Source organism: Musca domestica, unplaced genomic scaffold (genome assembly GCF_030504385.1).
Source record: "Musca domestica strain aabys unplaced genomic scaffold, Musca_domestica.polishedcontigs.V.1.1 74, whole genome shotgun sequence".
NCBI classification, from domain to species: domain Eukaryota; kingdom Metazoa; phylum Arthropoda; class Insecta; order Diptera; family Muscidae; genus Musca; species Musca domestica.
In genome coordinates this window covers 927,242-944,185 of record NW_026712391.1, presented here as the reverse complement: position 1 = coordinate 944,185, position 16,944 = coordinate 927,242, and the positions used below count along the sequence as shown (strand labels likewise).

The 16,944-nt window shown below is 35.1% G+C and overlaps 1 protein-coding gene across 3 annotated transcripts in view; it reads right to left on the bottom strand.

Moving 5' to 3' along the window:
- The window catches only part of LOC101897363 (trichohyalin), a 286,523-nt gene that overhangs the window by 54,743 nt on the left and 214,836 nt on the right, over positions 1–16,944 (bottom strand). For all 3 annotated transcript variants that reach the window (XM_059130411.1, XM_059130410.1, XM_059130412.1), the window contains one exon: positions 8,121–8,180. The gene's annotated coding sequence lies outside the window, so the exon portion shown is untranslated. The remainder of the gene's footprint in view (positions 1–8,120; positions 8,181–16,944) is intronic.

The following is a 16,944-nucleotide window of genomic DNA, read 5'->3' as shown; positions in this document are numbered from 1 at the left end:
CCAACTACTCTACAGTAGACGGCCTCTGGGTCCATCCACTCTACAGTAGATGGCCTCTGAGTCCAACTACTCTACAGTAGACGGCCTCTGCGTCCATCTACTCTACAGTAGACGGCCTCTGCGTCCATCTACTCTACAGTAGACGGCCTCTGCGTCCATCTACTCTACAGTAGACGGCCTCTGCGTCCATCTACTCTACAGTAGACGGCTTCCGCATCCATCTACTCTATAGTAGATTTTTTTTCTGGGTCTATCAACTTTATATTAGGTGGCCTCTGGGTCCATCTACTCAACAGTAGATAGCCTCTGGGGCCATCTACTTTATAGTAGATGGCCTCTGGCTCCATCTACTCTACTGTAGAAAGCCTCTGATTCCATCTACTTTTCAGTAGACGGCCACTGGGTCCATGTACTTTTCAGGAGACGGCCACTGGGTCCATCTACTTTTCAGTAGACGGCCACTGGGTCCATCTACTCTATAGTAGATTTTTTTTCTGGGTCCATCAACTTTATATTAGATGGCCTCTGGGTCCATCTACTCTACAGTAGACGGCCCCTGGGCCCATCAACTCTACAGTAGACGGCATCTGGGTATATCTACTGTACTGTAGATGACCTCTGGGTCCATCTACTCTACCGTAGACGGCCTCTGGTCCATCTACTCTTTGGTTCTGGGGCCATCTACTTTAAAGTAGACGGCCTCAAAAGCCAATATTCTAAACATTAACCATTTCTTCTGGGCATATTAAGCCTAGGTCAATTAGGCGTTTACGTTATGACAATGATAATACGCCCTAATGAAAAGGTAACATATGACATCAAGACGTTGATCTCTTTATGAATTTTGGATTTTTTTTTTTCAAAATCAGCTTCAGGACAATAGGAGCTACAAACATGGATTTTTTAAAATATTTTTCAAGAATAATGGGAATTAAAATGGCGAGTTTTCATGGATCCAGTCCATTTGGTCAAACGAGAAAATTTTTTAACAGCATTTATTTAAGGACAATTTTGTCCTATGTGAGCTACAAAAGCGGATGTTTTAAGAATATTTTCAAAGAACTTATTTATAAACTTGGTTATTTTTAAATTATTTTTTCATGAACTATCGTCCTCCAAAATGGATTTTTAAAGAGGGGTTTCAAAGGACCTTCTGTTTGGCAATAATAGATCTTTCAACATAGAAGAATATTTCTCAAGTAGTAGCTATAAACGTTGGGGTTTTATTTATCCAAGTTACAAAATAAGGTTTAAAAAAAATTTTAAGTGCCTTCTGGAATACCAACGTGTTTTTTAAATATAATTTTAAGGACGATCTGAGAATTATCCTTGCTCGTTCGAATCACAATTTACACAAATATTCTATTATCCATGACAGTTTTTAATGATACTTCAAAATTTGTGACATTTCACATGAATGTTTCACAGAAAAATTAAAACAAGAAAACTTTTCTGGAAATTTGGTTTTCCTATTGCTAAAATTTTTCAATGATTTTAGTTTTCAAACAAACACAAGCCACACACACATATCATACATACGTATGGGCGTATGAGTGAATTTTTTTAAATAATGCCATGAAATGTTGAAAAATAAAAAAAAAAAAACACAAAACTTTTTGCTCCTCTGTGTGTTGCCGCCGTCATTGCTGTTGCATTTATGGCATGCGAAACGAGAAAGTTGCATTTCCGTTTTGGTGGGTTTCTTTCTGCCAAAGGAGCAACAGCCAAATGTCACTTGCAATACAGCCAAAAGAAAGGAAAACAAACAACATAAAAAAAAAACAAAAACCAAAAAATGTTAACATATTTGTTCACAAAATAAAAACAAAACTTCCATTCGGTATTCGAATATGCAGCTGAGAGCGCTTTGGTAAATATTGTGACCTTTTTTTTTTCGTCGAACAACTATTTGCATAAAAACAACAAGTTATCCGGAGGGTGTTTCGGTAGAAGTGGAGGTACTCAGAAAACGAAACGAAATTTTAAAATTTAATAGTTTTTTGTTGAAAAAAAAAAGAGAAACGAAAGAAATGAAGTGCAGTAGTTGAATTACCGCATAGCTCAACAAACAATTCACAGAAAGAGAATGGCGTTTCATTTTCTTTTTTTTGATGCTGGAAAATGTCCTTTAGCATTGAAGTTGTTCTACATCAAGGTTATATTCGAAGTGTTTCCTTTTTTCATGAGAGGAATTGCAATTCGATTGTTTATTTAAGGACATCCTTTTTTTTAATAAGAAAGTCGTGTTTGTTTCTGATACTATGTTCAAATGCAAGCAAAATTGGTAAAATTAAGTTTGGACCCTCAGGAAAACAATTGTAAAAAGACATATAGTATAATAACCGTTTATTTTTTTAATATTATTCGGAGGTCCTTGAAGGTAATAATTTTTTTTTTTAATACATTCTACGTTTTTTGAATACCTTCGAATAATTATTCTCCATTTTTAAGAAGTTTTTTTTTTTTCAAAGGACCTTCGGCGTAGCTGTTGCTGTTTTTTTTTCAAACAATTTTTGTCATTGGACCTTCAGAGAGATTATTTATCAATTTTTTGCAAAGGACCTTCAGTGTGTCTGTTTTGAATTCCGAAGTATAACAAAAGCTGATTTTTGAGGCAATTTAAAGAGCATTTTGGATTTTTAAAGGTCCGTCAGAATGATAATTGTGCATTTTTGTAGAAAGATCTTCAGGTTTCGTTTGAAGGATGTAAGAAGAATAAGATCACTCTGAATAAAGATACCGAACATTTAACACCTTCATTTCCCTACACCGCAAACAAGAACGACATCGCTAGAGTTCTCAACAGGATTGTGTGTGAATCTAGGCGTCTGTCGATTCCGGGAACTGGAAGGATGAGTTCCTTATTTTCGAGACTTTTAGAGTAATGATATTTTTTCAAAGGCCCTTCTCCTTTATAATCGTATATTTAAAGATGGGTTTCAAAGATCATAGACTTTTTAGAATTTTTTATAGAACTTTTATCTTAAAACATTGTTTTTTTTTAAATTTTTGCCTAAAATACATCCTTTTTAAAGTTATGTCTGTGTGATTCAAACGACCTTCCATCGCACGATCACAGGTTTTTTTAAGATCTTCAAAAGTCCTTCTCTCTTAAAATGAGAAATATTTAAAGATATAATTTTTAATTTTTTTTTTAAGTACATTCTTTGGATTTTTGATTTCTATTTTTTTAAAGGACCTCTATTTTGTAAAAGCGATTTTTTAAGATTTAAGATAAGGACCCTCATTTTTTTTTAATCTTAAATTTTAAAGAATTTTTTTTCAAAGGATCTTCCTATTTATCCTTTGTGTGCATAGATTTTCCAAAGGACCTTCTTCGTTTTTTTTTTTTTTTTTTTTTTTTTTTTCAAAGAATATTGTTGCCAAAATTCGGAATTTCTAAGGAGAGTTTTGTAAAAACCATTCGGGCCATATTCGTTTGTTTTTTAAGAATTATATTTGTGAAGATTCTTAGCTCTTAAAATCTTGGATATTTGAAATATTTTTGGAATACCCTCTGAAGTCAAAATCTAACATTTTTAAAAATTATTATCGTATCGACCTTCGTATCCAAATTATGGATATTTTTGTTCTTTTTCAGACAAGGCATGTTGGTTTGGAATAATATTTTTTCAGATCTTTAGAGGCAAAATATTTAGTCTTTTTTGTAAATATTTTTTTGGGAAAACCTTTGGAACAAAATAGTAGATTATTGATAGAATATCTGTCAGGAAAATTTTCTATGCAAAATCTGCAGTTTTTGAAGATTATTTTTGGTAAGGACTTTCGGGGACAAAGTCACGAATTTATAAAAAAAATGTGTGTGAAGATCTTCGGATTTTTAAATGTTTTTAGTGAATATTTCGGGGTTTAAATCATGAACCTCGGAATATTTTTTATGAAGACCTTGGTGTTGAAATTACGGATTCTTAAAATTTTTTGATATAGACCCTCAGCCAGTTTTGGGAAAATTGGGGTTCATTTATATTGTTTAGAAGCAATTTGCCCAGAGTAGGTTGATTGTGCCAACAAAGCTATTTTTGGGATGACTTTCGGATCAGAATTCACAATTTTTAATAGTTTTTCTTGGAAAGACCATTGAAGCCAATATCAGGATTTTTAAATGTGCTGGGTAGACGGAGCCAAGTTCGAAGAAAATAGTTGATTATAATGTATGTTTTTTCCATACATCTTCAAAAATCTTGTCAAGAAAATCTTCCTTAGGCAAAATCTGCAGTTTTTGCAGAATATTTTTTGCAAGGACTTTCGTAGATTTAATCATGAATTTTTGAGAAAATTGTGTGAAGATCTTCGGAGCCAAAATGATTGTTTATTTAAATATGTTTTGTGAGTATTTTCGGGGTTAAAATCATGGACCTCGGATTTTTTATGAAGAGTATTTTCGGGGTTAAAATCATGAACCTTGGAATTTTTTTATGGAGACCTCGTTGTTGAAATTACGGATTCTTAAAATGTTTTGATAAAGACCCTCACCCAGTGTAGGAAAATCGGGGTTCATTTATATTGTTTAGATGCAATTTGTCCAGAATAGGTTAATTGTACCAACAAAGCTATTTTTGGGAAGACTTTCGGATCAAAAATTCACAGTTTTTAATAGTTTTTGTTTGGAAAGACCATCGAAGCCCATATCAGGATTTTTAAATGTGCTGGGTAGACGGAGCCAAGTTCGAAGAAAATAGCGGATTATAATGCATGTTTTTCCATACGTCTTCAAAAACCTTGGACTTTAAAAGGAAATTTGTCAGGAAAATCTTCCTCAGACAAAATCTGCAGTTTTTAAAGAATATTTTTTGCAAGGACTTTCGGAGATTAAATCATGAATTGTTGAGAAATTTATGTGAAGATCTTCCTCCCATTTTTTATGAAGGCCTTCGGTATTGAAATTATGGATTTTTTAATTTTTTTTATGGAGACCCTGAGATAATTGTTTGTAAACACCTTAAATACATAATAGTGGGTTATAACTTCTAGAACAGCCTGCATCTAGTGTAGGAAATTGGGGTTCATTTATATTGTTTAGATTCAATTTGTCCAGAGTAGGTTAATTGTAACCAAAAAAATTTTTATTAAAAATCCAGGACAATTTTATATGTCTTTGCATTTCCAATAAAGTTGTGAACCAAATTTTAATTGAATTTTCTCAAGAATGAAAACTCCCATAGCCTTTACATGTGTAACCACACGCATTGAAAGTTTTCAAAATCCATTTATTTGAGGGACACAATTTTGCCTTCATGGCCTTTTGTAAGAAACCAGCCACAAGGAACATATTCCATTCCGATATTTATTTTGCCTGTCATTATCAGCCAGGCAGGCTGTAAATGCATTTTCATTCCAAATGCTTGGGCAAAACGATTCCTTGGGTTGTTCATTCGTTCGTTCAGCATCTATTCTTCGTCGCCGTTTTTTTCTCCCTTTTCTACGATAACAATATTTTCTTCTTGCAGAAAGAAGAAGAAAAAAATGACAACAAACATAACCTCATAAATTCTGATATATTCGCGTGAAATGGAAACATTTGCTTTATATGAATTTCATCTTTATTCGCTCTCCTCCCTTGGAGTTTTTCCTTCTTTTTTGCAGCCTGCTTTTCTTAAACAAATTGGATCCTCCCGTTTTGTGTTGCTGTGGCTTTTTCGATAAATGTTTTAACAGACACGGCTGGCTAGGCATTTTTGCTGGTGATAGGAAAACTGGTGCAGTCAGTGTTTGGAGGAGGGGGTGGAAAAAAGTGAAAAGGCCAGTGGAAAAAGTGTTTCCTTGGAGAATGAAAATAAATTTATGTTGGCCCCAAGTTTTTTTTTTAATAAAACATAACAAAGATATTGAATAATAAATGACAATAACATAACAGGGAGAAAAAGAAAACGTCGTTACAAACAAACGAAGGAATGAACGAACAAACTATGAAGGACATTAAGTGAAATGAGAAAATGTTTTCAGGGCTTTAGGCCAAAGTATAATTTAAGAAAGAATTATTTGTTGGAATTGGGGTTGAAAGCAAGAGAATGGAATCGAAGTCAGTATGAAAACGGACTCAAATGGATTGTTTCAATTTAATTCATTAAGTATTTCAAACATTTTGAAATGCATGTTTTTTGAACCCTTCTGGGGAGCTTTAAAAAAATAGTCTCCAGTCCTTTATTATTGAAAACAACAAAGGTCACCACTGAAGAAATGATACTCAAAAAAAAAAAAAATATAATAATAATAATAATAAATAAATAACTAAATAAATAAAAAAATAAATAAATAAATTAAAAAAAAATAAAAATGAGAACAAAATGGAAGTCAATATGAAAGTGAACTCAAATGGATTCTTCCAATTTAGCACATGAAGTATTTCATACATTTTCAAATGTACACGGTGAGATGAAAAAACCGGATCCAACTACAGACTGCTGTCATTTCTAAGCCACTCGTCCAACAGCTGTTAAAATTATTCCAGTGACAGCTCATTATATTGTTTACAAGCGTACAAAAGCATTTTGGGGAGAATTTTCCAGAAAAAAAGTTATTCGTGATGGAATTCAAGCGTTACGGTGTGATTTCTTTATTTTTGGCTGGAAAGCCACAAGTGGCTATCGTTAGAGCACTCCAGCGTTTAAATGTGAATAAATCATTTGTGTCTCGTAAAATCGCTCGTTACCGGCTACTGGTCGCGTAGCCCGGCGTCAAGAAAGTGGAAGGAAGAAAACAGCAACATCAGCAGAAAAGGTTCGGAAAGTAAAGAAACGACTTGATCGAAACCTGCGCCGCAGTGGCCGAAAAATGGCTCGTGAGCTGAACATATCGCAATATTCCATTCGGCAAATATTAAAAAATGAGCTCGGGATAAAGCCATTGAAATTCCAAAAAGTGCAAGAACTTACACCGCAGCAGAAAGAAAATAGACTCAAAAGAGCTAAAGAGTTTCTTCGCTTGGACGAAAGTGGTGAACTGCCGAATTTGGTTTTCCCCATCTCCGATGAGAAAATATTCGTTGTCCAGAAGTTTGTAAACAAACAAAATGATCGTGTTTACTTGCCCAAGAGGTCAGCTGAAAATGTGAACCTTCGGTTGGCCACCAGAACTCTAGCGCAGACCATGGTGAAGGTGTGGGCCACCATAACAGCCGATGGTCGCTCTCCGTTCGTATCAATTGACCGTGGCATCAGAATAAATGCCGAATATTATCGTGAAAGTATTCTGGAGGGTTCGTGATTTTGAGTTCGCTATGGCTTAACCCCACGGTGCTCTAAACACCGGGTGAATATAATGCGTCTACAAACGCCCCCACAAAAAAGAGTACCAATTCGCTTCCACGTATTTAAACACGGTCGCCTTCTTGTTTAGGAGCGGAGCCTATCTAAACGCCTGCCTTTCTATGGGTCAGGCACCCTGTTGGTAATGCAAGTCCACATTCCAGCAACACACTCTCCCCTCGATTTGGGTTTAAACCACAGCCACCGCGATGCTCCCACAAGGGGGCCAACACCAACTGCCAGGCTAGATCCGAAGATCTAGGGGCACCTGGCATCCGCGGTACCAGATATTCTGGAGGGTGTATTAAAGCCTTGGGCACGCAAACATTTTGACCGCAGACCTTGGACATTCCAACAGGACTCAGCACCATCGCACTCAGCACGCGCCACCCAATATTGGTTACAAAATGAGGTTCCTCGCTTCATTTAGAGGGCACAATGGCCACCAAAATCCCCCGGATATCAATCCGTTGGACTATTGTGTCTCGAGTATTTTGGATAGCAAGGTTGGCACTAAAAAATACCAAAGTATCGATCACCTCAAGCAAGCGCTTCGCCGGGAATGGGCCAAAATACCACAGAGCAACATTCCGGCAGCGTGTGACGGTTTCACCCGCCATAATTCGTGCTAAAATTGACCTATTCGAACAAATCTAAACTTATTCTAAAATTTTATGCTATTTCCGGCATTTTTTGCTTTCATTCAATAAAATTTAAAAAAAATGTACAAATTATTGCGTTTGACTTTGTTGAAGTTTTTTTATCTCACCCTGTATGTGTTTTGAAATGAAAATTTTAATATTTTTAACCCCCCTCAGGGACCTTTAAAAAATAATATCTAGCCCTGGATCTTACCCTTTGTTTCTGTTGCCTTATGTTATGGTCCACTACAACGGGTGCTTAATTAAACAATATCTGAAAGAAAAATAAAAACAAATTGTCAGAAAAATGCATTAATTGAAAGAAATAATATATAAATAAATAATTTCTTGATGCCCCGCCACGACAATACCTAAATATGCAACCTTTAAATTAATAATTTATTTATATATTTTTGAAATAAAAAAACTTATATTCTTTTTGAAAACTTAAATGTTAAAAAATAATAAATTTCAAAGAAACTTCCTTGAAAACATTCGAAACTTTTCCCCTACAGAAATGCCAATTAATTTTTATTATATTTTTCAAGAAATTTGTCTCGTCTCGAATGTTTCCATTGCGCTGTGCTGCGATTCGCAATTTAAAAAGTCAACAAATATGTTTTTGAATTACAAATGCGATTCGGTTCTCTAGGGGGGTAGTTTAAAATGCAATCAGCATGATTAGCTTCAGACATTGTTGCCGTTATCATTTTGCCAACAATAAAACATAATTGACATTAAATGACAACGTGGAAAAACAATCTGAAAACACAAACGCAAATAGAAAAACACTGGGCGACAGAAATTAAAACTAAGTTAAGAAAAAAAATTAAATTAAGAAAAAATAAATGAATTTTAAAGAGTGAATAGATAAAAAAATAATTTAAAAAATATAAAAATTAAAAAAAGAGAAATAATTACAAAAATGTATAGATTTTCAATAAACTTAATTTTTTTAAATATTGGAAATGGCTGGATTTTAAAATTCACTAATGTGGATTATTTCGGTAACCTTACGATTACGTGGATTAAAAAAAATAATTTTAATTATTTTTTCCAAGACCCTGATCTAAAATTTTGGATTTTTCTAATTTTTTTTTTCAAGGAATATTTGAGATTGAAACGTGATTTTTTAGGGAATTTTTGAAGAACCCCAAAGGCTACAAATGAATATTTTTTAAAGAGACATCTGACCCCCCTCCCCCCTCCTAAGGTTACAAACTTGGACTTTTTACAATATTTTTTCAAGGACCACCTAAGCCAGAAGGCGTTCGAAGAACTACAACACAAAAATGTTTGGGTGTGTGAAATTTGAAGAGAGTTGGATGCTTATTTCGCTTTCTTTTAGCGTTTTGTTTTTCAAAATCTTGAACCCTATGTGGGGCCAAACAAATGGTCCGATCTCTCCCATCTTTATAACAGATCTTGTGTTGATGGAAATATTGAGATGTACCAAGTCTGAAATGGAATCGGACATTAATTTCGCGACATGGACATTCAAAATTTTGAGCCTCTGTGGAGGAGGTACCAGACTGCATCGATATATCCCATCTTTAGAACAGATCTTGTGTTAATAGAAATAATGGGATGTGTGAAATTTGAAGACAATCGAACTAAGGATAAGGAGCGGAACGATTTTGTCCATTTTCGCACCTGACCTATAACTGAAGCAACTATTAGGATTTGCAAAGTTGGAGCAAAATCGGATTATACTTTCTCTTTCTGTGCAGAAAGTTATTTTCTTTAAAAATGTTGACTTTTTTTAGGGGGGGGGAGTGTTGATTACTAGAAGGAGTGGATCTAGTTTGCCCATCACGATCTAAGTTTGACAAAAATATTGCGATGTACCATTATCATGCGCACCACCCAGACACATAAATGGTTGGACGGATCGACTCCAAATGTCCTAAAACTGATTTGGTCCAAAGAAACCTAGGGTCTTAAACCGTTATTTCGACTAGGCACGTTTTGACCGTATCAAATGATATATACCCTCTGTAGCCATATGGATGAGGTTTTTAAAGGCTTTTTTTCTCAAAGAGTCATGAAGCGATAACTATAGATTCCAGAAATGTGCTTTCTTGGGCTACCGTAGACTCAAAATTGGATTTTAAGCATATTTTTTATTCATAGACAGAGCTACTAACGGATAGGACCATCTGATCTACAAGCGTAGATTTTAAAAGGTCATAATGAACTGCAAGGACAATCAGAGCCACTTGCGTTTATTTTTCTTTTTAAGAATTTTGCATCAATAATATTTTTTTTAATTTAATTTATGTAATATTTTTCCAGAACCAGCTGGACCACAAGTGAGATTTTTCGCAATAATTTTGACTTCTTTTTATAAATTGTTGATAATAAATTTTATAACCTATCCCTGCTATAATTGTCACTATTTTTCTATGGATCCTCCATTATTTCTGTAACCAATTTTATTTGCCAATTTGTCAAAGTAATTTAATTTTATTTAATATGCCTGAAATAGTAAATGACAATGTCCTCCCATCCCTACTTGCCTCTAAAGAGAAACCCCCGCACCCTCTCCATACTTGTTTTTTCTTCTTCTTTAATTAAAGTGACTAACATAGGCACTTCTTCGGTAATTGATTAGCTGTCATTAGGTTTTGCATGTTTTTCGCATTATTGACAATTAACTTTGATTTGTACGTTGTTGGCGGCATTGCCTGGGTAACTGTCAGTGATGGTAGGTGTTGTTGTTGCTGTTTTTTTTTCTGTCATTGTCTTGTTATCACCTCTCTGATTTGCGTATTTTATGCATTATCAACGAACGATGTAAGCACGTTTTTCTGGCATATCTTAGATATTTTAATTTAATTTTCAAATAACATTGACATATCCAGGAATTGCGTGAAAATACTCAATGACATCGACGACGACAACAACGACAGTATTGCTTGATTATTGACACTTTACATGATTTATTTTGCGAATAGCTAATAAGTAGATCCCTATCTCAACCCCATTCCATTGGGGCGAAAATAAGGAACACAAATTAATTAGCGAAACAGATATCGCTTACATGGAATGATAAATATTTATTCAATGAACAACGGCAGCAAATATTGATTCAGGTTACTATTGGTGTATCCCACATCACCATACAGGGTGAGATGAAAAAACTGCAACCAACTGTCTCGTCCGACAGCTGTTAATATTATTCCAGTGACAGCTCATTATATTGTTTACAAGCGTACAAAAGCATTTTGGTGAGAATTTTCCAGAAAAAAAGTTATTCACGGTGGAATTCAAGCGTGATAGTGCGATTTCTTTATATTTGGCTGGAAAACCACAAATGGCTATCGTTAGAGCACTCCAGCATTTAAGTGTGAATAAATCTTTTGTGTCTCCTACCATCGCTCGTCACTGTGATACTGGTAGCGTAGCCCGACGTCAAGGAAGTGGACGGAAGAAAACAGCAACATCAGCAGAAATGGTTCGAAAAGTGCAGAAGCGACTTGATTGAAACCCGCGTCGCAGTGGCCGAAGAATGACTCATTAGCTGAACATATGGCAATATTCCATTCGGCAAATATTGAAAAATGAGCTTGGGGTAAAGCCATTGAAATTCCAAAAGTTGCAAGAACTTATACCGCAATAGAAAGAAAATAGACTCAAAAGAACTAGAGTAGCTTCGCCTGGCCGAAAGTGGTGACTGCCCAATTTGGTTTTCTCCAATGCCAAAAATATTCTGGTGGGTGTATTAAACCCTTGGGCACGCAAACAATTTGGCTGCAGACCTTGGACATTTCAACAGCACTCAGCACGCGCTACCCAAGATTGGTTACAAAATGAGGTTTCTCGTTTCATTTCCAGCGCACAATTGCCACCAAAATCTCCGGATACCAATCCGTATACCATTCCAATATTTTGGAAAGCAAGTTGGACTAGAGTAACATTCGGGCATCGTATGACGGTTTCATTGGCTGTTTGAAGGCAATAATTCATGCCAAAGATGACCAATTCGAACAAATCTAAACTTATTCTAAAATTTGATGCTATTTCCGATATTTCTTGCTTTTGTATATACACTGGTATGTCTAACATTATTATTTCGATGAGTTACAAACGGAATGACGAACTTTATATACCCTCCATACTATGTATGGTGGAGGGTATATAAATAATCAATCTTTGTGTGTCTGATTTTCCTTGGGAAAAATATCACTAAAAAATCCATAGTCCATAAAAAAATTCTTTACAAAAAATATGTTTTGAAGCTTTTCAGGTCCTTGACAAATATACTCCTTAATAGTCCTGGAAAAATTATTTTAAAAAAACGAGGTTTCGAGAGTTCTTGAAAAAATATTATCCTTTCGTTTGTTTTTGTAGACGTTACAAAATATTCTAAAAAATGCAAGTATTATGGGTCTCATAGTCCTTGGGAAACGTTCCTAAAATCGGGGTTTTTGTCTCTGATGGCCTCGAGAGTTCTTGAAAAAATATTATCCTTTTTGTTTGCGCTTGTATACTTAAAAAAAATATTCTTAAAAAAATGCAAGCTTGTGGGTCTTATAGTCCTTTGGAATTATTTCTAAAATCGGGGGTTTTGGCTCTGATTGTCCTTCAATAAATATTCTTAGAAGCCGATTTTGTGGCTTTGGTATTCCTAGCTCTCTTAATCCTCCTGACTATAACTCCCATTTCTTCTTAACCACCCCCAAAACCACAAAGCCGCATGAAAATGTTTTCCAAATTCCAATACAAATATTTGGACACTTGAAGCGAAAGAAAAACGCTCACCACTTTGTTGTTGAATATGATTTCATGTCAATTTCACATTCTTTCCTTTGAAAGCGAACATCAAAGCCCATCCGCCCGTAACAAACACTTTGAGGTCATCATAATGTTTTAACAAGACAATGATATATCACCCGAACTATGTAAAGAGCAACAAATTTTTCGTTTGGGTTTTTCTTCGTCTTCTTCGCTTTTCTATCTTGGACAATTACAATTTCTTTTGTGTGTGAGTGTGCGTTGGTTCTTTTCCGAGATAGGAAAATGTTTTGCAAAAAAATGAAAACAAGAAAAAAATAGAGACAAAGAAGAATATCTCAAGACGCAAACAGACAAAAACGTCCATTTGAGTAGACAAACTGCAGTCTCATCGACAGCAGCAATAGAAACAACAACAACGGCAGTAGCAACAACAACAGCAATAACAACAAATGGGCCACATGTTCAAATGTCAGTCCAAAGATGTGAAGTTTGTGTTGTTGAACAAACAAAACCATTACAAAAGGCCGCCTTTTATTCTTTGGCTTTTTATCTCCGGGGGTATCCATTTCAAAAAACAAAAAAAAAAAAAAAAGGCTGACAAAAGAAAAAAAAAACAGACAAAACTGAAAATGAAACGATGCAAAAATAAAAGTTTGTAGTGAGTGAAAACAGTGGTTATAAGGTATTAAGAAAGAAAATTTTATCTCTAAATAATAAAAATTCCGATTCACACAACCTCCATTGAAAATCCCAATTCTCTAATTTGAAGGGTTGACATCAAATTGGATTCTCAGTTTTCTGGTTGAGAAAAATATTTCAGATTTCAGAATCGCCGACTTGTTTCGCAAGTTATGACATATAAAACTATTGAAATTTGTGACCCTTTATGGCTGAAGTACCAGAAGGGGTTCTCAGATATATCACATCTTCACAGCATATCTTGTGTTAGGAAAAATGTTTGTATGTGTAAAATTTGAAGAGAGTTGGTAGCTTATTTCACTTTCTTTGAGCGCTTTGTTTTTCAAAATTTTGAGACCTGAATGGGGGTGGCACCAAAAGATCTTGTGTTGATGGAAAAATTGAGCTGTACCAAGTCTAAATGGAATCGGATCTTAATTTGGCGTTTTATGAGATTCATTGATATTCAAAATGTTGGCCTTTTGTGGGGGAGGTACCAGAAGGAGTGGATCGGCATAACCCATCTTCACACCAGACCTTGGGTTAATAGAAATATTGTGATGGGTGTTATTTGACGAGAACCGGATGATTATTTCGAATTTTATGATCGTTTTTGTTATGCAAAACTTTTACCCTTTGTAGGGGAGGTACCAGAAAGAATCATCGGATCTCTGCTATCTTTATAGCAGATCTTGTGTTGATGGAAATATTGAGATGTGCCAAGTCTGAATTGAAATGGATGTTAATTTCGTGTTTTATGAACTTCTTGGAGATTCAAAATTTTTGTGGGAGAGGTACCAGAAGGTGTAGACCGATATAACCCATCTTCACAGCAAATCTTGTGTTAGTAGTAATAATGGGATGGATGAAATATTAAGGGAACCGGTGCTTATTTCGGAGTTTATAATCGTTTTGGTTATTCAAAACTTTGGCCCTTTGTGGGCGAGGTACCAGAAGGAGTGGTTCGATCTCTACCATTTTTATAACAGATCTTGTATTGATGGAAATATTGAAATGTACAAAGTCTGAATGGAGTCGGATGTTAATTTCGTGTTTTATGAGCTTCATGAACATTCAAAATGTTGACCCTTTCTGGGGGAGGTAACTGAAGGAGTGGACCGATTTAACCCATCTTCACAGCAGATCTTGTGTTGTTGGAAATGATGGGATGTATGAAATATTAAGGGAACCGGATGCTTATTTTGGGTTTTATAAACGTTTTGGTTATTCAAAACTTCGACCCTTTGTGGGGGAGGTACCAGAAGGAGTGGTCCGATCTCTACCATCTTTATAATATATCTTGTGTTGATAGAAATATTGAGATGTTTGGAGTCTGAATGGAATCGGATATTAATATCGCGTTTTATGAGATTCATTTGTATATCAAAATGTTGACCCTTTGTGGGGAAGGTACCAGAGGGAGTGGGCCGATATATTCCATCTTCACACCAGACCTTGGGTTAATAAAAATATTCTAACGTGTGTAATTTGAAGGCAATCGGACACCTACATCACATTTTATAAGAGTTATAATCAACATTTTGACCCTTTGTGGGAGAAGTACATGATGGAGTGGACCGGTATTGTCCATTTTCACACCTGACTTAGCACTGACGCAAATAATAGGATTTGCAAGGTTGGAGCACAATCGGATTATCTTTCTGTGCAGAATATATATATATATTTTTTTTTTTGAAAATTTCGACCTTTTGTGGGGGAGGTACCGGAAGGAGTGAGCCGATATTGTCCATCTCCGAACTCAATCTAAGTTTGACAAAAATATTACGATATACCAAGTTTGGAGCAAATCGGACAGACAGACAGACGGACGGACATCGTTAGATCGACTCCAAATGGTCTGAAACGGATTTGGTTCAAAGCGACCTAGGGTCTAAAACCCTTATTTAGATAAGGCATGTTTAGGCCGTATCAAATGATATATATCCTCTCTAGCCATATGACTGAAAATTTTGGTATGAAGGCAGCTGTTGATGTTTGACAGGCAGGGTTTTTGAAATTTTGTCATAAGAAGTGCTTAGAACGTTCCTAACTTTGGAAGCCAGAACTCTCAAATCCTTTGAACATTTCATATACAAGAGATACAGCAGAATCCCCACAATGAATGAATGAAAAAGAATTCAATGATCAATTTTTTATTTTTTTTTTTATCTCAAAATCACGTTGCATATGAAATATTTTTTCTATTTTTATGCCCCTTTTTGGACCACAAAACACCCAGCAAATAAATATAAATAAACATGTTCAAATGGTTTCAGAATTCTTTTTTTTTGAGACTTATTTGGTATTCTATTTCTCTCTCTCTCTCCCTCCCCCTTTTATTTGTTTTGGTTATAAATTTTTGCTAAACGGCAACAGCTCAGAAAAAAACTACAAAAACAAAATATGAAAGAAAACTGCTTAGAAGAACTGTACAAATTACAATTTCTGATACCCTGATGAATGAATGGACAGAGAGGAACACAAGACCGACCTACTCATAGCGGATGGATGGATAGACGATGCTTTTGAGATATTGAAGATGCTTATTTATGCATTATTTTGAAATGATTTTTTGTTGGTTGTTCATCGCTGGGAAACCGTTGTCAAAATCGAAGTAACAGGAAACTGTTGGTGGGGGCACAAAGAGAATTTGTAAAAAATAAAGACACGGAGGCAGATTTGCTTTTTGAATAAAGAAAGGCAAAAAGTATGATAAAGAGCCTGGTACTTTGTTGTACGGCTAAGGTATCAGATGTTGCTGTTGTCAGTCGGTTTATTTTATTTTCGCCTATACTCCCTCATTGTGCCAAGATGACGATTGCATTTCAAATGGGAGGGTGAATGTGTATTTATATTAAATATTTTATGTCGGAAAGTTTTATACACTCAATGAAACTACAATACAATTTTTTTAGGAAAATCGATTGGAAAATATGGCCTCAAATCTCACAAATATGACCATCTCAGTTGTTTTGCAATTTATGACAGACAAAAGTATTGAAAATTGTGACACTTTGTGGGTGAGGTACCAGAAGGGGTTCGCAGATATATAGCATCTTCACAATAGATCTTGTGTTAGCAAAAATGTTTGTATGTATGAGATTTGAAGAGAGTTGAATGCTTATTTCGCCTTCTTTGAGCGTTTTGTTTTTCAAAATCTTGAACCCTATGCGGGGCAAGTAGCAAAAAAAAATGGTCCGATCTCTACCATCTTTATAACAGATCTTGTGTTGATGGATATATTGAGATGTATCAAGTCTGGAATGGAATCGAATGTTGATTTCGCTTATGAGCTTCATGGATATTCAAAATTTAGATCCTTTGACGTACCACAAGGAGAGGCCCGATATATCCCATCTTCACACCAGATATTGTGTTAGGAAAAATATTGGTATGTGTGAAAAATAAAGAGAACCTGATGCTTATTTCGGATTTTATAAACGTTTTGGTTCAAAACTTTGACCCTTTGTGGGAGAGGTACCAGAAAAAATGGTCCGATCTCTAGCGTCTTTATAACAGATCCTGTATTGATAGAAATATTCAGATTTAGCAAGTCTAAATGGAATCCGATGTTTTAATTTCGCGTTTTATGAACTTAATGGATATTCAAAATTTCGACG